This window comes from Pholcus phalangioides, unplaced genomic scaffold (genome assembly GCF_987345545.1).
Source record: "Pholcus phalangioides strain wild (caught in Gottingen) unplaced genomic scaffold, Ppha-v1.0 ptg000011l_1, whole genome shotgun sequence".
NCBI lineage: Eukaryota > Metazoa > Arthropoda > Arachnida > Araneae > Pholcidae > Pholcus > Pholcus phalangioides.
The window spans coordinates 45589572-45615908 of record NW_028301604.1 but is presented as its reverse complement, the minus strand read 5'-3'; the positions used below and the strand labels follow the sequence as shown (position 1 = coordinate 45615908).

General features: G+C 39.9%; 1 protein-coding gene across 4 annotated transcripts in view; it reads left to right on the top strand.

Moving 5' to 3' along the window:
* LOC149080464 (NGFI-A-binding protein 1-like) overlaps window positions 1-26337 on the top strand; it is a 567589-nt gene that overhangs the window by 1509 nt on the left and 539743 nt on the right. The gene's annotated exons all lie outside the window — the stretch shown is intronic.

Genomic DNA, 26337 nt, shown 5'->3' with positions numbered 1-26337 from the left:
AAAAAAAAAACTATATAACCAAATATTTTTAATAGTTGATATTAAGCGAACTGTCATTATTAATAATGTGTTACTCTATATAAAATGTATAAGCCTGTTTCGGATTATTTTTTTCAAATATTTGGTTTTCTTTTTGAAAATATGCATAGGCGTTAAGATAGGCCTATACGAAATATTAAGAAGGGACGGCGGGGGGGGGGGGGGTGGAGTGATCAGGACCACATGGGCAACACAAATTTACACCTATGAAAATATATGGAATTTATTTTAGTATATTAATCGATTCATACATTTACACGTTTCTAATTCATTTTAAATGCAATAATAACACCAATAAATGAACAAGAATAATAGTAATGATGATAACGTATACTTTGCATTTTTAACGGCATAAATCTTGATCATCAACGGCACACCAATGTAGATTGCTGTTAACCCTTTCTGCGGCACGGTAGAAATCACTAAACACCCTCCAAATGTCGTATATATTTTGATGAAGTAGGCTTTCTCTTCCGATTTCTATTAGTGCAAAGTAAGGGTTTTAGGGAAAAGTGTCTCTCTCTCTCTCTCTCTCTCTCACACACACACACACACACACACACACGTACGTGAATGCTAAATTAGAAGGCTTTTAAAGAGGCGAGATATCTCGTCAATGCCACTTAAAAAGTTAAAGTAGATTATAAGTGCAAAAATGTTTAATAATAACGTGATCCTCACGTATTCCCAAGGGATCAGCATGATCCGTCCAGGAAATTTGTTAGTGTAAGTAAACATCAATGCCCGAACCCAGACCTGCACAGTGAGAAGCTAGTTCCCTAACCACTCGACTGCCAGGCGGCAAAATACTAATATATATCTTTAGTATTGAGTGGTTTGTCTTCACTAAAATTGATATTCATTCTGTATTTTAGAATATATATACAACGATGCACATTTAATTTCGCATTAATCTAATACAAATCGCAGAGTGTATTTATTTTTGCCACGCTTTTAAGTAACATTCATATGGAATGAAATGACAAAAAACATCTATTATTTATTTGATTGATAGAATAGTAATAAAGAGTTTTCAGAATTTGAGCTCAAAAAGGGAACGACAATTGATGCAATAAATGTAAGAGATGATCATAAAGAATATCAGCATTTTCTTCCTGAATACAAATAATTTACGGTCATTGTTTTTAGTATTCCGCTTGTTATTGATAAAAATTGTTGTAAAGAAAATCCATGAAATTTTTTTGGTTTAAAAATCTTAATGATGGGATCTAATAGCTCTTTCAAACTTTTCTTTTTTTTTTACTGGCAACATTGATTTCAGCAAAATAATGTGAGAACTAGGAATTTTAATGCAATTGAAGCTTTTTAAAAAATAAGTTGTTAATTGGGCAGAAATTCTTCTGTTCACTAACTACTACTACTACTTTACCGTGCATTCACCTCGTACACACATTCCTCTGCAAAATTTCAAAAGAATTGGTTCATGTCGGAAAGTTTTGCGCGTATATGCATATGCATGGCTCTAACATATTTATGCTGTCAGAGTTGTCCTTGTTTCATGTTCTTGTTGGTGTTGCCATCTACTTTCCATATTTCGAAGTGAAGATGGTAAATGCTTGATTTTTTATGTTATGTAAGGATCATGTTGAGGGTTCACCTGCTCTCTGCGGAGAGACTTTTTCAAATGGGAGACCGGTACCTCGAAGTTGAAAAAACCGCAGAGAATTAATATCAGTCGACCAAAACCGTGACGCCAACGGGGTTCGAACCTAGATCCGCACATGTGGTAGTATCGCAGAATCAGTTTGTAATTCGGGGGGGGGGGCGCTAAGAAATAGACCCCCTTCCCCCACCCCCCCCTCAAACTGGCTATGGCCTTGTCCGACAACAGCGAAGGATGGGAGAAGATTGAGGATATTCATGTGACCTGCCCAAAATCGATTAGATGAGGAATCAAATTATTGTCACCACATTATTATTAAGAGAAAGGCAGTGAGAGAGAACCTTGAGAGCCCACCAGATAATCTTCAGTGCAGAACTGACTTGCAAGAAGTCCACTTCAGAGCATTGTACCTCTAGCTCGATGAAAGATGTTTAAGAATCGGTAATATCAATAAGATTGATTTACAGACACCGTGGAGATCAAAATCCATCCACTTTTTATTTGAATCTCGAGTATTTCAGTAAGAAATTAAGATGGCTAGAAGAAGAAGAAAGCCTATTTAAATCGAAAATGCTGAAATATGCACCTCGTCGTGTGGGATACAGCATACATTCTTTAACATAAAAATGTCTGTCTGCGCCTACGCACGATACGGTAGATGTGAAAATGTTCATTGGCTTTATGTTAAAGAAAGTTTGCCGGTGAGCGTCTGTAGATGTGAATCCATCCTCATGGTTGAGGGAGACCACTGCACCAAAACACTTGGTTTGCAGTTGCCTTGCTTCAAGATGCACCTGGTCTCAGCCAGTACATCTATTTCTGAGGGAATGAAATTTATTTTAAAATCTCTCTTTTTTATACTGGGCATGGACAATATTATTTATGTCCTGTGTAATATAAATAATATTTTTCTTTGGCTAGGTTAGTAGATGTGTTGGAAAAAACTTCAACAAATGGATAAAAAAATAATTGTTTTGTGAGTAAGGCTGGTATTACACTACAAAAGTTTCATAGAAATTATTTTACAAAACTTGAAAATACAACCAATAAGCGTATCGGTTACAACTAATACAGATACAACCAATAGGCTTATTGGTTGTTTTGTTTTCAAGTTTCGTGAAGGATCTTTTATCAAACTTTTATAATGTAATGATTCTTTTAACATACGAATTTACTTGGGATTGCTTCAGATTACTGCAGTGACGTCCGAGCCAAGGGTTCTGAACACCCACATTGTTTTGCATCACGGAGCAGAGCACCAACAGAATTGATAGAAATCTCCTATATAAATTTAGTGACGAAAGGAAAAACTGTGCATGTTTCCTCCCTATGGACCTTGAATCTCGCTGGAGCCTATGTTGCCAAATAATTGAGACCAGCCTTAGAGCGCCGAAAAAGGAGCTCCCTCCACTTCTCACAATTTTTGCTTGTGTCAAGGATTCCCTCGTTTTACCTAAGGGATGGAGAGATACATATATTTTTTGGTGACAACCCCGATTTTGCTGTCCGTTACTGAGCAGACAGTCTTTTGCAGTAAATCAGTGTTTCTCAACTTTTCTGAAAACAAGGACCAGTGAAATGTCTGAAGCAATTTGACAGACCATTTGTGTCCTGTATTACGGGACATATATGTACGTTTTGTTCTTCCAATTTTTTTATGCATTTTGTCCCATTTTTTCAACGATACTAGTTGGAATTTGCAATAATTACTAAAGTCTTGATACTGAGCGTTTCCATAATATAAATTATATTATGATCAAGGCCCAGATGTTGTTGACCTAAAAAATTCTAAAAAATGGCCATAAAAATTGCCCTGAAAATTCAAAAAAATGCACCGAAAACTCGAAACGAATTTCCTAAAAATCACAAACAATTCATCAGAATAACAATACGAAGTTCTTAAAAACCAGTTATGTTCAAAAATCTAAGGAAAATATTTCAAGAAAAACAAAATCGGTTTTTTTCTTTCGTTTTTTCCCCACACACATCCCTCTCAACATTACACTCCCATCAAAAATTACCAATAAAATTTTCTTTACTTGAATGGGTTAATGCAATCTGAAAACGAAAATATACAAATACTTACAACGAAAATGTATTTATTCACTCAACTTCATACTGAAGTTTGATGTCATCATGGCTCCCACATGAGGGCCTCCAGCTCTGGGGCCCGGGAGTCGGGGTAGCCCGTGGCTTGGCCTTTCTCATTTTTTTTTCAGATATGTCCAATCTTCAGGAAAAGATACGAACATTTTAATATAAATCTTATGAATTTGTATACCTATCAGCGGATCTCTTGAACTAAGCATTTGGTTTTTGCAATATTTTTTTCTACAATACACAAGGCAGCAGCTCTCTGGTGCCAGTCTCTTCTTGACGAAGAAAGGAAAAGACATTGAGATGATTGTTCTATGAAGGCTGCCGACAACCAGAATTGCCCTAAAAGAACACCAGCATAGGGTGGTGACCTGCTCTTTCTAGTTGTCTGGCTGAAATGAAAATTGGAGGGAAGGCATAAATAGGTGTCCCATGAGTAGTGTATTTACATGGGGGCTAAGCGGGCTATAGCCCAGGGAGGCAAATTCGGAGGGGTGGCGAATTTTTGAGTATAAAAGGAGGGGAGAGAAAAACATTTTTTTATTAAATTCACGTTTCGTAAACGTGCGAAAGTGTCATGTGTCATTTTTATCGTAAGTAATATGTAATTATTAAACCATATTGTTTATTTTTGTTTTTCCACACAGACTACCGTTGAAGTAAAACTATACGATTGTCTAACCTTCCTATTTACAGTGTTATTCACCGCCTTCCCAAATAGCCACAAGTAGATAGATACATAAATAGAACCGATCACAACCCCTCACTGATGCAAAGCACATTACTTCCGTTACCTCTAAAGAGGCAGAGTTGTGTCGGAAAAGTTAACAAAGATTTATAGTGGTGGCTCCCCTTGGCCCTTGCTTCCAAGTATCGAATCACTCCCATCGTTCTCCCTATGAAGATAGCCATCAACTCGATGCAACGTACAAGTCATTTGACTAAAATGGATAGCTGAACCCAATGACTAGGGGGGAAAAATTTCACGTGAGCCCAGTGGCACATAAGGGCCAGAGAACGCAGCCTGGGAATTCAAAAGAAGTGTGGAAAAGATTTGTGGGCAAGTAAGAAGTAGAAGAAGAAGTTGGCATGTTGAAGTGGGAGAGATTTGAGAAGGGTCTGAACGCACAATGTGTACAAAATATATGTACAGCGCCTCCACTGTGACGGGAAACAAAGCTTCTGTTCAGTGCTGGGCAGTTTTGTTTCCCTTTCCTTTTACGGAATATGCAATTTACACACACAGAAAACCCACAGAGCCTCCACAGCGACGGGAGTAATCAAACAGAGCTTCATTTGACAGTGCTGGGCATTCACCTGGCTGGAACAAAAATTTGGATGGAAACAAAAATTATCGGATAGGATAAAGAGGGAATTGAACACAACCTTTAGTACGTGTGTCCAATACTCTAACCATTGCTCCAAATTCAGGTGTCAGATTCACGTACAATTAAGTATATACACTCATTGCCATAAAAATTTGCGCACCCAGAAGAAGTCGTGAAAATGAAACGAAATTTTACACATGTAAGTACTACGTTGATATAAGTAAGTGATTAGAAAATCCAAGGATCATTTATTGCAGAAAAAAGTACAGATGAACAGAAGTTTTAGTACTCTGTTGGACCCCCTCTAGCGCAAATGCACGATGCGATACGAGCGGGCATTGAGGCATACAAGTTCTGTATGATGTCCTGAGACATCTCGTTCCACAGTTGCTGTAAATGCGCCTCTAGTTCGACCAACCTCGTAGGGTGTCCAACTTGCCGTCCCACATGATCCCAGATATGCTCGATTGGTGACAAATCTGGGGATAGAGCAGGCCAGGGAAGGGTGGTAATGTGGCGAAGGCAGTCTTGTGACATCCTTGCTGTGTGTGGCCTAGCATTGTATTGTTGAAAAATGGCTCCTGGGAGCCCTGCCATGAGTGGCAACACAAGTGGCTGAAGGATGTTATGGACGTACCGCTGGGCTGTCATTGTGCCATGGATCAATATTAGGGGTGACCGTGTATCGTAAGCAATGGCACCCCATACCATGACACCAGCTGTGGGAGCGGTGTGTCGCTGCAAAGCGAAGGCAGGATTGAAGCGTTCACCACGGGGCCTCCACACACGAACACGATTGTCATCACTGCTCAAGTTGAATCTCGATTCGTCGCTGAAGACGACCTGGTTCCATTCCGTTGCAGTCCAATCCCGTCGTGCTCGACACCACTCCAAACGGAGGCGTTGGTGGGTGGGTGTCATTGGCAGCACACGTAATGGGCACCGCGATACCAGATGTCCTTCAGCCAGGCGCCTTGCGATGGTTCGGGAAGACACAGGGGCCCGTAGTGAAGCTGCTGCCTGTGTCTGGATAGCGGCCAATGAGGCAGTTGGCTCTACGCGTGCGTTTCGGATGATGTGACGGTCTTCTCGACGACTGCTCTGTCGAGGGGGTCCTGAACCTGGTCGCCGTGTAAATGACGTCTCTTCTGTCCACTGGTCCCAACACCTCCTCACAGTAAAATCAGAACGGCCTAGTTGACGAGCTACTCGCCAAGCTGACCACCCAGCTTCCATCATCCCGATGATTCTTCCCCTATCGAACTCTGACAACTGCTCATATGGTCTTCGACGGCGGCGTAACGGCATGTCTACCTCAGCATTTCCTTTGCAAACGATTAAATACACTCCAGCAAGCTCTGCTTACCTGTTTTATACTCCAAGGAGAACGAAGTTCAACGCCCTCTAGTGGCATTACGCAATGCACAATCACGCTGCATTTCTAATCATTTGCATATCTGCCCGACATGTACCTTCAGGCCAACTTTCGTTTCGATCCCACAATTATTTCTTGGTGCGCAAATTTTTATGGCAATGAGTGTACATTATTAAACGTCACCAACAAAAATTGCACTATGAGTGATGTAATGCAGGGAAATTATATACTGGAAAGGGTTCCGTGGGTCAAAAAAGATTGAGAACCGCTGATCTAGACAAAACGTTGTATGCGGGTAATATCGAAGAGTGCACTAAGACAATTTTCACACCTGCCGTTCTTTCAAGCAGTTTTTGATTTACATACACACACAAAGCCACAACTAGGGAGAACGGGTCCACTGTACCGAGTGCTGAACTAGAGGGGGCGCCGAATTACCCCTTTAACACCACTCTTCCTAACCTTTCCTTACACGGGGACGCCAAAAGCTTGCTAGCTCCAGTTAAAAATGTATCCAGCTGCGGCCCTGTATGTACCTTAAACCTTGCAACATACATACTGATGTACAGATGTACAGGACCACAACGACATGCGTGGTTAGCCGGGACAAGCACGCATTTTGGCGCCCCCTTTTAATATGGAGAAAGAGATGAAAGGATAACATTTGTGTATCCCTCTGGCTCGGAGTTCGGAGAATCAGTCAGTGCCGTCTTAACGCATGGGCCGACTCAAGAGAAGAAAGTCCTCAGGAAAATGAGATCCGGTTGAAATTTTCTAGGATTTACCAGGTTGGGACTCCGGAAAACCACTTGGTCCGGGGGCCCATGATACTCTTAAGACGACCCTGGCATCAGTCCCGCCTGCTTTTCCCTAGTTGCAGCCTTGATGTCGTATGTACAGGGTGTTAAGCGGACCTGGATAGCAAGTTCGGAGGGCGGCAAAGTTTAGTAATTCGTTGTCAGGAACTTTATCGTGAAAATGGCAGAGCAATTCGAATAGCCAGCATGTGGCAAAGAGATAAATCTGTGTTTGCAAACGGATTTAGTATATAAGAAGCTTTTAAATGATTTCGTAAGAAGGACACTACGTTCCCTTCGTGTCATCGCACCATCTGGAGGAAAATCATCATCTGATAACTGATCGGGAAAAATAGTAAACGAAGAAGTTTTTATGAAGTTTTTCGTTATTACGTTCTTTGTGTTCATCAGAACGAATCCGCTAATGATCCATTGATGGATGTTCTTAGTATAATTATACAGCGTTATATCATGATTGAATAAATTAAATTAAAATAAAATATCATATGGTCCAGTGGTTGCCAAATTTTTTTTTTTGCCCAATGGCCCTTTGCACCATATTTGCTGCCCCCTCCCCCCACTTTTCACCAGGACCTTCTACCCTCATCCAAGAGCGAGACCCTTTCTCCTTATTGAATTGAATTTAGCCAAAGAGAAATTTATTGCACAAATATCTATTAAAAAATGTTGGCCGCTGGAACTCCCCGGGACAGGTGTGGATCCAAAAGGAAGGGGGATCGATCCCTCGCTAACACCGAATTGTCTCGGAACAGTACGTCTGTGTATAATATATATGAGACGTTGCAATCATCAATTATTTTCATGAAGTTTTCTTTTTATCCCATTTTTGACTAACGTTGTTGCGTTTGTGTGCGATGCTTTATTTAATATTTTTTTCAGATATTTTTCACATAAATATTTTCATGAAATGAACTAAAAGGTTTAATGAGTGTTTTATCAGTGTTTTTTTTAAATTTGTTTACAATGAAATTTGATTTTTTAGAGTTTTTGAAACATGAAATTCTCAAATGTCATTCCGAATTTCTATTTGAATTTTTTTCCCGATCATCAACAGAAATAATTTTTTTTGTCACATGGGGTTCCCAAAATCATAATTATCATGATTAATTTCCATTAATTAGAAATTTAGTTAATGGGAAATTTACTTTAATTACAAAGAAAAACGTGATAAATTCATGTCCAATTTTTTGAAACTTCAAAAATATGTTAAATGAATAGCCAGTCATCATACATAAAACAAATTGTGCGATTTGGGCACGAATTGTAAGAGTGGTCAGAAATGGGTCAACTCTCTTTTTGGTTGTCTTACTTCAACTCCAAATTAATTTCAAACGGCAAATATTGTTACAAAAAATTAAATGATTTAATTACCTGAAAACTTTTATTGGTATATTAGTAAAACCTCTCTTTTGCGGACACCAACAGGACTAAAAAATTCGTCCGTGAAAGAGGGGATGACCGTTAATCAGGGGTTTGAAATACGTACTTTTATATATTATACAACTGTAAATTATTATTTGGCCGTAAAAGAGGGGGTGACCGCATCTGAGGGGGTGTCCGTTAAGAGGGATTTTACTGCAATGCAATCGTAGCAACTTCAGCTTGGCGAAAATAATTTTGCCAAACCCCCTCTTAACGGATACTCCCTCTTTTACGGACAAATAATAATTTACAGTTGAATATAAAAATGAAATTACAATATTTATGAATTTCAAACCTCTTTTTAACGGTCACCCATTTTACATGGATTTAATTTTTTTGTCCTGTCCGTGTTCACAAGAAGGAGGGGTTTTACTGTATATACTAATAAAAATATTCATGTAATGGAATTTAATTTTCTGTAACAATATTTGCCGTTTGAAATTAATTCAGAGTTGAAGAAAGACAGCCTACAAGTTGACCGATTTTTGATGCTTTTACGATTCGTGACCAAATCGCACAAATTTTTTCATATATAATGACTGGAATCATCATAATTTATTTAAATAACATATATTACAAAAAAACTATTTAAATAACATATTTTTGTCATATAAAGCTGGTCTTTTTTCAACCTCTTTTCTAACCTCCCACAACAGTTTACATAGGCACAACGGCAACAACCTGGAATTCCTTTACAAGGAAATTTCGTTGTAACGAAGTGATTTCTCCGGTCTCTTGGAAGTTTGCTATAATGGGATTAAGCTGCAGTTCAATTTTCGACCAAAAATTGAAACAGTGCCCCACCCGGGGTAGAAGGTCCTGGGGAAAGATGGGGGGGGGCAGCACGAGAAGGAAATACGGTACAAAGGGCCATTAACTCACAAAAAAATTGGCAACCACTGGAACATATGATATTTTCGTTTAATGTAATTTTTTTTTTAATTTATTCAATCACACATGATACAGTATAACGCTATATAATAATACTAAGAACATCCCTCAAGGGAGGATTAGTAAATTCGTTCTGATGAACACGAAGAACCGTCGTAACGAAAAACGTCATAAAAACTTCTTCGTTTATTATTTCTCCCGATCAGTTATCAGATGATTTTTTCCAGATGATGCGATGACACGAAGGGAACGTAATGTCCTTATACGAAATTATTTACATGCTTCACACTAAATCCGTTTCCAGACACAGATTTATGGCTTCGCCACGTGCTGGCTATTCGAATTGCTCTGCCCCCCCTATTCACGTTATAATTTAAAGTTCTTGACCACGAATTACTCAAATTTGCCGCCCCTCTGAACTTGCTACCCCGGCCCGCTTAACACCCTGTACATACGGCATCAGCGCCGCAACTAGAGAGGAGCAGGTGGGACTGGTGCCAGGGTCGTCTTAAGAGTATTATGGGCCCCCCGGCCAAGTGGTTTTTAGGAGGCCCTACATGGTAAATCCTTGAAAATTTCAATCGTATCTCATTTTTGGGAGGCCCCTCTTCTCTTGAGGCACCCGGGCCGTGCTCGGGTGGGCCCATGCGTTAAGACGGCACTGACTGATGCCCTCGAACTCCGAGCCAGACAGGAGCGCAAATGTTAACCCTTCATCTCTCCTTCAATATTAAAAGGGGGCGCCAAAATGCGTGCTTGCCCCGGCTAACCACGCATGTCGTTGTGGCCCTATTCATCAGTATGTATGTTGCAAGGTTTAAGGTACATACAGGGCCGCAGCCGGATACTTTTTTAACTGGAGCTAACAAGCTTTTGGCGTCCCCGTATAAGGAAAGGTTAGAAGGAGTGGTGTTAAAGGGGCAATTCGGCGCCCAAGGGCGTAGCGGGGGGGGGCGGGAACTTGGGGATCTGGTCCCCCCCCCGAAATGTGAGAAAATTACCGAAAAAAGGGAAAAAGATGGCCAAATCCATTGTTCTGTCACTTTGGTCCCCCCACGAAATGAAAGTGGTCCCCCCCCGATCGAAATTTCTGGCTACGCCCCTGTCGGCGCCCCCTCTAGTTCAGCACTCGATACAGTGGACCCGCTCTCCCTAGTTGCGACTTTTTGTGTGTATGTAAATTAAAAACTGCTTGAAAAGAACGGTAGGTGTGAAAATTGTTTTAGTGCACTCTTCGATATTACCCGCATACAACGTTTTGTCTAAATCAGCGGTTCTCAATCTTTTTTGACCCACGGAGCCCCTTCCAGTATATAATTTCTATGGCGGAGCCCCATAGGCCTATTTTTTATTTATTCATAAAAGTTACTGATTTATTTTTATTCAAAAATATTAATAATTATTTTTTTCAAATTTACTGGTTCTTTTTTTATTTTCCTCGAGTGCCGCGGAGCCCTTGGGAGTTCACACGGAGCACCGGTTGAGAACCGCTGGCCTAGATGGTTTTTTTTTCATTGCAAAAACAGCAGATAGACAGCCACATTCATATACGATACAAAAATAAATACCAAAAAGACAGAATAATGAAAGCAAAACACACAATGCAGCTCTTAGGGACATATTTCATCCCCGGTTCATACTTAGGCTTTTAATGAATGTTTCAAAAGTTTGATATCGAGAATTTGCAAGTATATAAACATATTCCTTCAGATGTCTGATTATTTTTACTTCTGATTTTTTATGAATTTATTATAAATGGTTGGGCCCCGTGGTAATTTGTACTCTTTTGGAAGAGGTAACTAATTGGTTTTTTGCTAAAACGTTATAATCGGGATCCAATGCATTTCATTCAAGTGTTCTAAAATATACATCTCGGTTTTAGCGTAATCACGTTAGTTTATGAATGTCATTATAACCGAGTTTCAATGTATGCTCATGTAGGAAAGCAAAAAAATTTCACTAGTTAGAAAAATTTAATTTTTTCTTCATTGGTTTTTTTTATTGTTATCAGTGCAAAAGCGCCAAACAAAGAATTAGTTTCCGTCGCATGGAACTTCACCATACAGTTCCTCGAATTTGTCTTCTCCTCTCATTTTTTTATGGCAGCCTGAAAAGGAGAGCAATTTCTTTGTCCAGTGCATCCGAAATCCCATCACCCTCCTTGTCAAACCACTTAATAGACAATGGAAGAGAGCAACCGCAGGTCCAGCCGAACCGTCATCAGGGAGCTCAAGGCTTTGCAATACATGATGGCAGCTTTCCGGTTACCCCAACCGTCCCAAAAAAAATGTGGATTTTCTCGGTTGAAAAAACCGCGCTCAGCGGTTGCAGTTGTATCTGTGCGTTGACAGAATAAAACTATAGATGATGCCTTCCCCCCCCCTCAACCTCAACCGCGTGCAACCGCGCCGTAGTCAGGTCCCAGCCTTAGGTCCAGAACTGACTGCGAGGCGGTTACTGGCAGTTTCTATGGTGGGAAGCGACCATCTGTAGGTTTATTCTGTAAGCGCACAGACAACCCGCTATCGGGTGGTAGCGATTTTTGTAACCGCCACCACCCGTCCAAAATCCACATTTTTGGTGGCGGTTGCAAATTTTGAGCGCCCAGATCAGCGAGGTGGGTGGACGCGGGTTTGCTGTCTCCTATTGTCTATTAAGTTGTTTGACGAGTAGGGTGGTCGCATTTGGGATGCACTGGACAAAGGAACTGCTCACATGGCCAGAAAAATGAGGAGAGCGAAATTCGAGGATATTAATAAGGAGGTTCCATTTAACAAACTAATTCTTTGGCGCTCTTGCACGGATAACCAATTTAAAAGAAACCGATAAAGAAAAAACTAAATTTTTCTAATTTTTTTTTTTATTTCCTACATGAGCTACAGAAAAACTCGGTTCCATCATGACCATCATCAACAACCATTTTCAATCCACTGCTGGATGAAGATCTCCTCTATATTTTTCCATTCTGCTCTGTCTGATGCTTTAGCGATCCAGTTGACTCCTGCCACTTTCCTGGTCTCGTCAATTCATCTTGCGTGGGGACGCCTTCTTGGACGTTTAACACCACGGGGTACCACTCTAGAACACTTGTGGTCCATCTGTTGTCCTGTCTTCTTGCAATATGTCCAGCCCATTTCCATTTCACACGTTTGATTCTTTCCATTATACAATGCTCAAAACAATTAGGGGAGCACATGGTTTTAACAAAATTACGCAAAGTTGTATACCGATAAGTAACATAAAATGAATCATCCATAATTTAAAGTCTAGCAGGAAACGGAAGAAGAAAAATTCATATGCAAATCAAAGTTCATGACGTCAAAAACCAGAAAAAGGAGATAAGGGCAGAAATCGGGATGTTGCAGAAACGTCTGTTTTACTGCCGTAACTGTGAAATTCGATAGCGCAGTACTTTTTTTTGAGACAAGGTGACTTGAGGATGTCTCAACAACGTGATTTACCGGAATCCATGGCATGGCGTGTTATAGGCAGACTGGAATCCGGGCAAACACAACGTAGTGTCGCGGACGCTGTTGGAGTCGCCAGAAGTGTTGTTGCAAGGCTGTGGAATCGATTCCAAGAAACAGGAAATGTTAGACGTCGACCAGGGCAAGGTCAGCCACGCGCCACTACAGTAACTGATGACCGGTATATACGGTTAACAGCCCGTCGAAACAGAACAGAGAATGCTACGCAGCTGCAAAGACGGTTGCTCTTGGCAACAGGACGAAGGGTGTCCAGCCAAACAGTACGTAATCGGCTTCATGAGGGAGGGCTCTATGCACGTAGGCCAATGGTCTGCATTCCGTTGACCCCACACCACCGTGCGGCCCGAAGAAGATGGGCTGCTGAACATCGAGATTGGGAGCAACATGATTGGAGCCAAGTGCTGTTTACAGACGAGTCCCGATTCAGTCTGGAGTGTGACACCCTACGTGTTCTGGTATGGAGGGACAGGGGCACTCGAAATAACCCCGCATTCGTTCGTGAAAGGTCACAATACAGACGAGCTGGTTGGATGCTATGGGGTGGAATCAGCATAGGCGGACGTACGGACCTGCATATCATTCGGAATGGCACTTTGACGGCCCGAAGGTATGCAGACGAGATACTGCGACCTCATGTCATCCCTTACGCTGGAGCCACTGGAGATTCCTTTGTTTTCCAGGATGATAATGTCCGACCGCATAGAGCTCGTCTGGTGGAGAGCATGCTTGAAGCTGAAACAATACAGCGTATGGAATGGCCAGCGTGTTCTCCTAACCTGAATCCAATCGAGCATGTCCCAAACATGCTCGGACGACGCATTACTGCGCGACCAAGGCCGCCTGTTACTGTCCGAGACTTGCAGATTGCACTTCTTGAGGAGTGGAACAGTATTCCCCAAAGTCTGATCGATAACCTCATCGCATCCATGGCAAACAGGTGTGCAGCAGTCTTAGCTGTTCGAGGAGACCACACGCCCTATTAAAACTCATGCATCATATCTAAACAGTACTTTTTTTTATCGTTTACATGTAACCAAACTGTTACCCTAAATCATCTTTTCATGTTTTTTCCATATTTTCAAAGAATTAAAGCTTAATTCCAAATTTTTTTACGTCTTTTTTCTGTATTGCGCATTGATACGCGTGTACTATCCATTGTATGCCAATACGTGGCTGTCTCGTACGGTTTTCTTCACTTTTTTGCTTGCTCCCCTAATTGTTTTGAGCAGTGTATCATATACCTTTGTGTGATTCCTTATCCAAGTGATTCGTTTTCTGTCTCTTCTTGTGATGCCTAACATACATCTTTCCATGCTCCTTTGCGTTGTCTGTAGCGTTTGTATCGTCTTGCTTGTGAGTGTCCATGTTTCGGCTCCATAAGTGTGCTGGTAGCACACACTGGTTAAAAACGTTTCTTTTCAGACATAATGGCATGTGACTCTTCAGAATTACGCAGTTTTTGCCAAAAATGCTCCTGCTCCATCCAATCCTGATCCTTCTGTTTATTTCATTAATGATTCCGTTGTCCATGGTGATTTCTTGTCCCAGGTATACATAGCTTTCTACTTCTTCTATCTCTGTGTAGCAAGATTGTCCTCTTCAACGCAAACGGGTTGAACATAACTTTAGTCTTTTGGAGATTCATTTCCGAGCCCACCTGAATAATTGCCTTCGCCAGTTCTTGTATCATTTCTTCTAGTTCGTCTGGATTACTGCTGATTACAAAAATGTCTTCTGCAAAACACAAATGGTTGAGAAATTCTCCATTTATTTCAATTCCCTTCTCAGCTCAATCCAACTTTCTGAAAACTTCTTCTAAAACAGCGGTAAAGAATTTTGATGAGATAGTATCACTCTGTCTGACTCCTTTTCCAAGTTTAATCTTTGCTTTTCCTTTATCCAAACGAATCGTTGCAGTTGTTTTGTCATATATTTTCTTGATGATATTGATGTAAGTCTTCTCTACCCCAATTACATTTAGAACTTTAACAACAGCAGATGTGAAGACAGAGTCAAACGCTTTCTCAAACTCAATGAAGGCCATACACAATGGTAATTCGTATTCCTTATGTCTCTCTATAAGTTCCCTGATTGTTTGGATGTGATCCATTGTACATAGCACTTCGAAATCCTGCCTGTTCTTTTGGTTGAGCTTCGTCCAATTTGGATTCAAGCCTATATATCAGCACTTTGGTGAAGATTTTATAAATTACTGATAGGAGACTGATTGGTCGATAGTTCTTGATATCCTTTTTTTCACCCTTTCTGTATCTTCAATCTTCAGGAACATGCGATTTTGCGAGACAATTTGTGAACAAGGCAGCTAGCATACTGGCAAATTCTTCTCCTGCTTCTTTAATAATGTCTATAGAAATCTCATCTTCAGCTGGGCATTTGCCTTTTTTCATACATCTTATAGCCTTGTAGACTTCCTCTTTCAGCACAGGTGCTACTTGTACAAATTCGACTTCATTTTCTTTTCTTTCTGCTCCCTTTCCTCTGTCCCTGTATATTTCAGGTCCCTCTGAGTTTGCCCTCTGTTTCAATAATTTCATTATTTGAAAATTTTTATTATGTAATGCAATTTATGAACGCGAATTAAAACGCTAACCGCAGCAAACTTCAGCTTGGCGTAAAATAATTTAGCCAAGCTCGCATGTCACGTGACATAAAAAAAACACGCGAGGGTGCTAGACGCTGTGTCCGTTTCACACGAAATTGCGGGTGCTGATAAGATCAATCGCACCCGCCGAACCGTAGTCAGTTCCCGGCCTTAGTATACCATACATTGATCGGCAGAACAGAAATAGGGAGAGGAAAAAAAAAATGGTACGAGTATACACTATAAGGCTGAGATCCCACCAAAGTTTTTCGCATTCGTCGATTTGCCGCGAGATAAGGAATTTCGTGGCGAACACCCATCGCTTTTTTTCCCCCCTCCTTTTTTTTTCGTAAAGTGTCACGTGACATCCCGAGGTTGGCTAAATTATTTAGCGCCAAATCGAAGTTGTGTCTGATTAGCGGGCTAATTAGTTTTCCCAAAGTGTTAGATAATACAAAAAATTTTCAAGTGGTAAAATGATTTAAATTTTTGATAGAATATTTGACGTTTGAAATTAGTTCAGAATTAAGGAAAGGCATCGAAATTGAAAAAAAAATTCCTTATGGAAATTAAAGAATATGAACAAATTTTATGAGCAGAAAAAAATTAATATTTTTTTATCGATATTTTTTACTGTGTGTTATCAGTTCGAGCGAGCCAATCAAAGAATTATTTTGTGCCAAATGACGTTCACTTTTATCGTTCCGTTCCTTGAATTTTCCCCCTTGCCAAATTCCTCAGAAACCTCTATTAGAAACTTATACGGTAGAGCAGCGGTTCTCAACCAGTGCTCCGTGGAGCAGTTAGGGCTTCTTGTGCACTCTCCAGGGTCTCCACGGCCGCTCGAGGAAAATAAAATAAAACAGTAAAATTAAAAAAAAAATTATTATAAATATTTTTAAATAGTAAAAATTAATCAGCTACTTTGATGAATAATTAAAAAAATTTTCTACGTGCCATAGAATTTTTTTACTTAAAACTCCACGAGTCAAAAAAGGTTGAGAACCGCTGCGGTTAGAGGACTAACCCAAGCCATCAAGCCTAAAAGAGAAGACGTGGTCCAGGACTTGGCGCCTGGCCACAGAAGACGAGACAAAGGGCTCACTACAACTACAAAGTCATGGACGTACATTTTGTACAATCTAGGAATTTTTCATCATTTTTTTTCAAATCTGTATGTGCTTTTTGTTTGTCTTTTTTTTAAATATGTGTTTTATATATCCATGTATTATTTATATATGCACAATAAAACACTCGACACCGCCTAGCCCCCTCATCCGGGGCAATGATGGCAGAAATTTACAATGGTTGATAGAGCTTGGGTGGTGCACGGTATGAAGCAGTTAAAGGGTGATCCAGCGCCCCTTCACTTCCAGCGCTCGGAGCACTAGACCTGCCTGCTCCCCTCAGTTGCGGCCCCGATTCCGAATCTTATAGTTTTTTTCACATTTGTGTAACACGAGACTCCCTTATTTGGGGCCCGGCTCATGTATTAAGACGACCCTGCTTTTATCTCAGTTTCAACGAGCGAAACAATAACGTAATTTCATGAAGGCTGTCATAATTAGGTTTTACTCTACACGCATGCATGAAAGAAAACGCACTCGTAAATTTGCAGTTAAGTCACCCCCCCCCCCCCATAAGCTAACAGGGCAATTCTTACTTTTTGTCTTTTCACCATTGCTGACTCTATTCATGGACCAACGCGGGCACGGCCCGAGGGCCTCACAAAAATGAATTTTCCGCCGCCAGCGGCGAAGGCGCCGTATTAGTGCGCGTACAGTATAAACCTGTATATTTTCGATTCTCCCTCGAGTGCTGCCGCGACGCAGTGGGATCTGGGCCTAATTGGAATAAATCTAGTTAAGATTTCTATTTATGATTTTCTTTCTAATTAGTTTAAATGATGTTAAGTTGGTCTATTCAGAACAACATCCATTTGCAATCTATGATTGGAACCATATGACAAAAAAAGATAAATCGGTGGAACCGAAAAATATTCATAGTTCACGTCTGACAAGTTACAGTTATTGGGTTGTCCAAAATCGTCAATCGTTTCAATTGAACTTGAAGTGTGTATACATAAGATTAGTTTTTTTTCCATGTTGTGAATCCTCGAGATGTTTTTCTTCTATCCCAAAAGAACGGCTAGCAATGCTAAAAATATACATTTTTGTTTTGAGCATCTGGATTGAACGGCCGAAGAGTCAAGGCCCCACCCTGACGGCAGTTACGATGATTGTTTAATTGTGTTTTGTAAAGTGTAAAATGCTTATTTTTAATAGGACATACCTATAGATTAACAGAATTGCTAAGCCAGTGCTAAGTTGAGTAGTTAGGGTGAACATAAATATTTAAATTAATTCAGTTCCGTTTTTCAGGCCGATGCGTGGCTAAAGCCGATGAAAATTGTGACGCTACAGCAGTGGTGTGCAAACTTTTTGAAGCGCGACCCCCCCTTTTGAAAAAAAAAATTTATTGGCAACCCCTACATAGGCTGACCATATGTCCTGGGTCCCAATTTTTGCCAGTAAACCTGCTATCTCGAAAGCCCTTTTCGAAAAGCTTGTTTCGATTTTAATTAGGCCATATTGACTTCCAATGATATTCAGTTTTCTTAAATATCATATAAATATTTATTTTGTTTTTTGATGTACTTGATGTTCCTTATGCAAGGTGGAATTGTAGCGAAGGTGTATGGTCCTTGAATTTCGTATACAGGGGGATTAAAAAAGAATCATCCGATTTTAAAACGTAGACACATCCTCCTCCTCCCCCCTCCGTATATTCACATATCACTTATCATTGTATTCTGTGTTTTTAATTTTTAAGAAATATACAATTTTGAAATCCTGTCACCCTAAAACAGTAATAATGCTAACGTCTATAACTAACTTGATATCGTTCGCCGCCAGAATCACGAATGTACAAATTTCCCTTTCTTTTTATCAGCTATTTGGATATATTGTTTTGCTATCTAAGTTGTGCCTGAAACGCGAATGTAACACACGTTACAAAACATTTTAGGAAAATAACTTGCATAGAGTAACATGGGTAGAGTAAACATTCAAACGTCATTTCCCATCTCATCCAATGTTATCACCAGCCGATAACATTGTTTATTGTACAAGTGGAATTTGTTAAAATTACAGTATCTGATACATAGTAATTGGCTCAGCTGAATAAAGGCCTTCTTTAGTTTTGACATATTTTTAAATAAAAATGAACTTATTTTGAAATTTTTATTTTGGAGAATCCCTCGCAATCCCACTAGTTCCGCGACCCACAGTCTGTGCACCACTTCATAAACTTTTTCAAGCGCGACCCCCCTTTTCACAAGAATTTTATCGGCGATGACCCCTACATAGGGTGACCATGTGTCCCAGATGTATAGACAGTTCTGCACTGTGCATTTCCGCACACGGGCAATTAGGAGACAAATACGCACAGTCTATTCCCACACTTGCGGAGAAACACAAAGGCCCTTCTTGTCTTTATTTTTTTGTTTTTCTTCCTGTCTCTTCCTTCGTTTTTTGTCTACCATAAATGGACCGAAGTTATAAGGGGGCTTTATCCACATGAAATTGTGTCACTGAAATTATCTTTCATGCATTGCATAATGAGTAAACCAAATCCAGAGATCAGAATGCTTATCCTGGGTTTCGAAGAGGAATCTAAATATTGTGACTTCTTCATGAGTCAAGCAGAGGCGGATTTGGAGACCAAAAAAGGATGCAAAAGGTACGCTAAACTGCACAAACGTATTTCAAACATCCTGCTTAATTATGAAAGCGCGAAAGGTATTAAAAAATTTTGGAGTCTCTAGATCAGCGGTTCTCAACCGGTGCTCCGCGGAGCCCTTGGGGCTCCTTGTGCACTCTCCAGGGGCTCCGCGGTCGTTGGAGGAAAATAAAAAAAATAGAAAAAAAAATATTTATAAATATTTTTAAATAGTAAAAATAAATCAGTAACTTTGATGAATAATTAAAAAATTGGCCTATGGGGCTCCGCCATATAATTTTTTACTTAAAAGGTCTCCGCGAGTCAAAAAAGGTTGAGAACCGCTGCTCTAGATTATTATATATAGCTAAATTAGAGCAAACTTTTGCAATAGAATTTTAGTATGTGTTTGACCATGTATAATTCTGAAATAAAAAATTATTACAATTTGTTGTTGTTTATTTGTTATGTATTTACCAATGTTTCTCTTTTTCAACCGAAATATTCTTTATGCTTTTTCATTTTAGCACCGAAATATTTTCGAATTAATAAACAAATATTTTGCAGGCAAATTTTCGGTTATTATTTATCGTTATTTCTTTTTTTTTTTTTTGGAGCTCTACTCTAATTTTTTTTCCCTGCATCATATAAATGTAATTTTCAAAAATTTTAAAGCAAAGTTTTTTTTTCAGAAGGGAAAGTAAAAATTTTGCATTTCACGCTATTTTCAATTATAATATTTATGTTGAGGATGCAAATTCATGTCACACGCTAAATCAATAAGTGTGATAACTTTTAGGACGAACCCCTTCACAAAAGATTTATCCCAGAGAAAATGGGTGGAGTGACAAAACTGTTCATTTGAAGGGAAAAAAAAGAGTTTAAATATTTTTTGAACAATGATGACTCCTTATCAGCATATACATTCAGATTTCATATCTCTAAATTATTGGTTTATTTTATGAGTTAATTGAGACGTTCCTATTCCAAAACTCACTCATCGTGTTTTGGTCAATTTTACAGGAACTCAATAAAACGTTCCCATTCATGTGTCCTAATATTTAACATTAACTCTCTCTCTCTCTTAAACTAGGAAAGAGGAAGTGTTTTGGAAAGGATTAAACCCCTTGAAAACTTTGCAGCTCTTTCCTTAGAAACGAGAGGTACCAATAATACGAATTCTAAAAAAAATGTCGATGAGTGGGTTTTGGAATAGAACGCCTCAATTTTGATGTGCTAAATGTACGTTCAACATGGTTAATGTTTAGTTGGACGACACGCTAATTTAGGGAGTTTTTTTTTCATGTGGTCTCTCTCTTCTGCCAACAACTGAGCCATCGTGTGGGCTGAATCAAACAAAGCATAATATTTGACACACACATGTAGAAACGTATATCTAATATTCATACACGGGAAAGTGAAAAATTAGGTGAATTATGTGTGTGAAAAAAATCTTTCAACACTTATTTTAATTTTTATAGCGAAATATATATACGTGTCGTGAACGTATGGCAAACTAATAAAGAGGTTAAATGAAAAGAACAGAAGTGATACATTTTTTTTTATATTTATCAAATATACAGACTTGAATTAAAAATTATGGATAATCGCCGGTAAAAATGATAAACACATTAAAATTCGTTAAATTTACCGAGGCGATCAAAGATAATGCATAATCACAACTTAAGCAACTTTCCCGTAACATTTATGTGTAAAAAATAGTTTGGAGTGAAATATTACAAAAAATTCGACATTCTAGTGATGAAAAATAGTCGAACCATTCGGCTACCAAACATTCATGCTTTTGTCAAAAAGTTGACGGATAGTGGAATGATTGACTTCCTGCAAGGATGATGTCACTTTCCGCTATCCATACAAAGGTTTTAAACAGCTGGCTGATGCGAAGATATATTTTGGAAAGACAAAATTCAACTGCCCCTGCGGGGATACGAACCCACGTCCATTCACTGTCCAGGTGAACGCACTAGACTACAGAGGTAACGAATATCTCAATCTTTCCTTGGAGCTCATGCGCACTGAACGGGATCGTACATGGACAGTCAGACCTAACTCAGGCGAAAGCTCACAATTGCTGACAATGCCACCAGATGACGACTTATCCGAGGATGATCTCACTCTCAGAGAGATATTCGTTGCTTCTGTAGTCTAGTGGTCTAGGGCGTCCACCCGGAAAGTAAATGGATGTGGGTTCGATTCCCCGCTGGGGCACTTGAATTTCTCTCTTTCCAAAATATATCTTCGCATCAGCCGGCTGTTAAAAACCATTGTATATGATTGACTTTCCTCTAGAATCTTAGATTTTTATTTTATTTCTGAGGCTGTGTACCTGGAAACTTTTCCAAAAATTACGATTACTACTCGTTTTCCTGAGGCCCAGTTTTCTCTTGAGGTCCTTCGGGCCGTGTCCAGATGGACCTATACAAATAAACGTCTCTGGTGCCATGTATCGTTTTTTCTCGTTTGGCACAAACATTTGGCATGCATACATAGGCGTAAAGCTATTAAAAATGCTCGGGGGGAGGAGAATCAGACCAAAGATGCCAGAAGTCAGAAATGTTTAGTGCTGCCCGAGACGTCCATCCAAATTTATATCTTACCATATGTACCGGTTACACGAAGATGTCCCGTTTCTTTCAAGGAAACAATTTTTTTTTAAATCCTGTAGCCCTGACAGGCAGACAACGTGTTGGTAAGATACGGAATTAGAGATGGGAAGAGTTCAGGGTACATGGGTTCAAACCCACCCACCTTTCTTTTTTGCCGCTGTGGTGGTCGAGTGGTTATAGTGACGGACTCGCGATGCGAGGATCCGGGTTCGAACCCCACAGTGGTGGTCGGTTGAAGTTGGTTTTCTGTGGTTCCCAACTTCAAGGCGCAAATGCGAGCCGATCTCCCCGTTAAAAAGTCTCGCCGCAGAGAGCAACAGTCCTACAACGATAAATCATTCAATCATAACACTTCACGCATAGTTTGAAAAACTGGTGGCAGATGGCAGCACTACACATAAGTATTACAGAGAAACACAAAAAACTTCGTCAGGTTTCACTACATGTGCACGCACATTCCCGCATGTACCGATTCGTTGGGGGTTCCGCGGGATGCATGTGTGGTGTAGTAGGTAGGGCCTCCAAAAAATGGCTCGGGGATCCATGATGTTCTTAAGTCAGCCACCTCGTTGGGCAATTTGCCTGTTGTGGCGTTGTATTTGTATAAACGTACTATCCTGCTGCGGAGTCTGTCTTACACTGATGGCACGACTATGATTGCTTTTTATTATAGCAAAAGACCTGTCATAAACTCTGTCCATGGGTGAACTTGGTCCAAACTCAGTTTGCCCTCTGCCTCTTTTTTCCAGAGAAATGAACGAAATCCGCCTTTAAGTACGTATAAAATAATTTTAAATAATTTATGAAAGGCCAATTATAGACCTTCAGAACTTGAGAATTCGGTATTGTTCTGCTTGTAATGGCGAGATACGAATTGAATGCCAGAACTCATGTGTGATTGACACCCTCGTGTCCACCAATTAAGGGATCTGGGGATTTACCGGAATTCCGATTATATATAAGGAGAAGGATATTAAAAGTTCTGACTACGGTATAAGGACATGTTGTCCAATAGGCATATATCATAAGGATTCACTGAAATTATTAAATAAGGCCGGTATTACACACAATAGAATTTATAAAACTTGAGGAATGCAGCCACTAAGTATATCGTTACATTTGAGCGAAAGTAACCAACTATTGGTTGGCTTATTGGTTGTTTTGTTCAAGTTTTGTAAAAGATCCTTTACCAAATTTTGATATTGTAATCGACACTAGTGTGCCATGAGATCAGTCAGTGGTGAAACGAGATATTTAAAAGATCACCACATTTTAAACGTATTTATATGGCTATGCTTCTCAGCCAGTGTGCACAGTTATTTAAGGGCCTCCGAAGTGTCTCGAGAATTTTTCGGAAGTAGTTCCGCAACATATTCTTAACTCCTTAGGTGCAACGAAAAAAGAGTTCTGGCAATTACTGTTCCAGTAATTTTCACGCAGTCAGGTGCATCGGCTTGGATCGCATCTACATACAGTTCTTGGGCCGCCGGACAAAGCATTAATTTTGCGCAACCCTCCCTCATTCTTCACTGGTTGAAGAGCGGTCACCACTCTTGCCTGCTCATACTTGGCTGTGGAGCGGATCAGGGCATAGACGGAGATAGACTAGAAAGTCTGGGGGTTCCTCGGTCATTACTGATGGGGGGGGGGGGGCGCGCGCACGATGATGATGATGATGATGTCAATTCATATATACACATATACATTAGATCAGTCGATTCCACCTTTGACGCTGGGGGCACTGCCCATTCATGCCCCTCCCCCCGGTATCTCCGCCCATGGATCAGGACTATCTTCGTTCTACCGGTAAAATAAAGGCAGCTTTGCTACAGTAATAATCAGGCTGGAACTATGATTTTAAGTTGTATTGCTGTCCCCATCATTTTTGATAGTTTTTGCGAATTTTTTTGTTTCCACATAAAATTTTCTACCCCCAAATTTTGCCGTCCGGGACGCGTATTTACAATTCCTACACTCTTAGCAACACAAGAAGGCGAAGGTGCTCGTAGTAACCAATCACCTGCGTTATTGGTTACTACGAGCAAGACGTCACGAGGGGCGGAGCTTTTGGCGAAACCAAATTTCGCCAAATAATTCGCTAGGCGCTTTTTAATTGACGCTACAAAACTCAATAAAATAATTGTGAAAATAATAATATAATTAATCTTAAATAATAAAATTTAAGCTTTTTTGAAATTAATAAAATATAACAGTGGAATTTGAAGAATCGAAAAAACCGCCTAAAACCACGTGCGAAAATAAAACGATAGAGAAAAAAAACCATCACTCAACTTCCCCAAATTTGAATTTTGCCAAGTGTTTCACTATGAGTGTGACGTAATAGTTTATCACTAACTTCGACCAATCACGATGAGCGAAATTACGGAAAAAATATTGGAATTTTTTCCTGGAAATAAGAGTTATATGGCCATCCTATTGACTCAGACAACGTTCATTCCAGTTACAGTTAAACGTACCCGAGTGGCATGGTGGTAAGATGCTCGTCTACCATCGTGAAGGTTGTTGTTAGGGTCCCGGGTTCGAACCCACGGGAGGATATAGATAAGATATTTTCCTTAACGAACTCGAGGCGACCACCGATAGATATCGCCTTCACTTCCAACCCATCTCACTAATGGCAGTAAATTGCAATACAGCGATATGGCCAGAGTTGGTGTTTGGTGAAGTAGTAAAACCTCGTTAAGTCATCGCTCACATTATCGGAAAATTATGACTGACACGCGAAGTGCCGCCTATTTCAATGTGCGATATTGTGAAATCGTAGATTTTTAAAGGAAAATTTGAAGTTTATGAAAATAATCAACTAAAAGTACGATATTAACAAAATTTATAAATGACAAAAAATAAAACGGAATTTTTACTTTTTTGAGCATTTAGTATTTTACTTTCTATGATAAATACACCCACGTACACATATTCATGATACAAATACAAGGTAAACTCGAACACGGGGGCCAATTTTAGCTTGAAGGGTTGTCCCGGGCAGAGCAAAGCAGACTCAACTTGGAAATACAACAAAGTTTAACGATTGGCGTACGCAGGGGGGGGGGGGGGGGGAGGACAGTCCCTGCCACTCTGGAGCCAAGATAAGATTATAGTGTTATTTCGCATGAAAAAACGTAACACCCCTCAGTAGGGAAAAAAAATCTGAAAACCCTCTCCTCGAGAAAATTCTGCGTACGCTTTTGTGTTTAACCCTTTCAGCTGCAATCCCGAGATATCTCGTCAAACTTGATCTGCTTTATCTGCTCACATTTTCAATGTGACAGTTATAATGCTGTTCAGTGGTTCAGAAAAATTTTATAAGCCGCTTAAAGGGTACGGTTCGAACAGTACCTAAAGTTTTCAGAACTTTTGTACTTTTTTTAGTCGGCACGTAAAATTCTTCAGTGTAACTTTCATCACTTTCGCTGTTCCGTTTTGGTACATAAGGCTTTTATGGTCACTTTTTGAACGTATGGCAATGCTGTTGTTATCAAGCTCTCTTTTTTAAAGAGAGAGCGATAGAAAAATCACCTGTTCTTCTCTCTTTTATATTTATTTTTAAACGTGCAAATGGTGTTGGAATTCACTACCCTCGAAGGGAAACTATTCCACCTTATTACAAAACATTCCACGACACCACAACCTAGAATTGTTCCTTACCAATCGATACTGGTGTCCACGAGTCAAAACAGTCGAGTGACGGCGTATTAATAATTCATTGTATATTATCCATCCCACTCAAATATTTTAAACACTTCAATCATGTTACCGACGTCTGCGTACCTCCAATGTAAGCATATTCAAGAAATCAAGTCTCTCTTCATAGCTCGAGCCTTGTATACCAACACGAGCACGCGTAGCTCTACTGTGCACCCCCTCCACCAATTTTACATCCCTCTGTAGACAAGTCCTAATCCTTACGGTATACTCCAGTCCAGGACGAAATAAGCCCTTAAAAGTGAAAGAATCATAAAAGGTTCGAGTTCTCGAACACCAAAAGCGTGTTGAGAAGGGACTGACAAATAGTTCGGCTATTGCCCAACACTGTTGGCAACTTTCCCATAATTTTGATTTTGATAAAGCGTCTGTTTTTAAAAAAAGCAACACATAATTCCGAACTGAATTTTCTCGAGGGATACTTCATCAGAACATGTCAGAATTTTCCCGTTAATGATGGAAGGAACACGCCACCTATTTCGTCAGCTTGGACAGGCTTTATTAACCTCAGTCGAGACAGAATTTTCAACACTTTGCAACAGATGGCTCCCCAATTCGCATCCAAAGACCACTCGGACGCAGC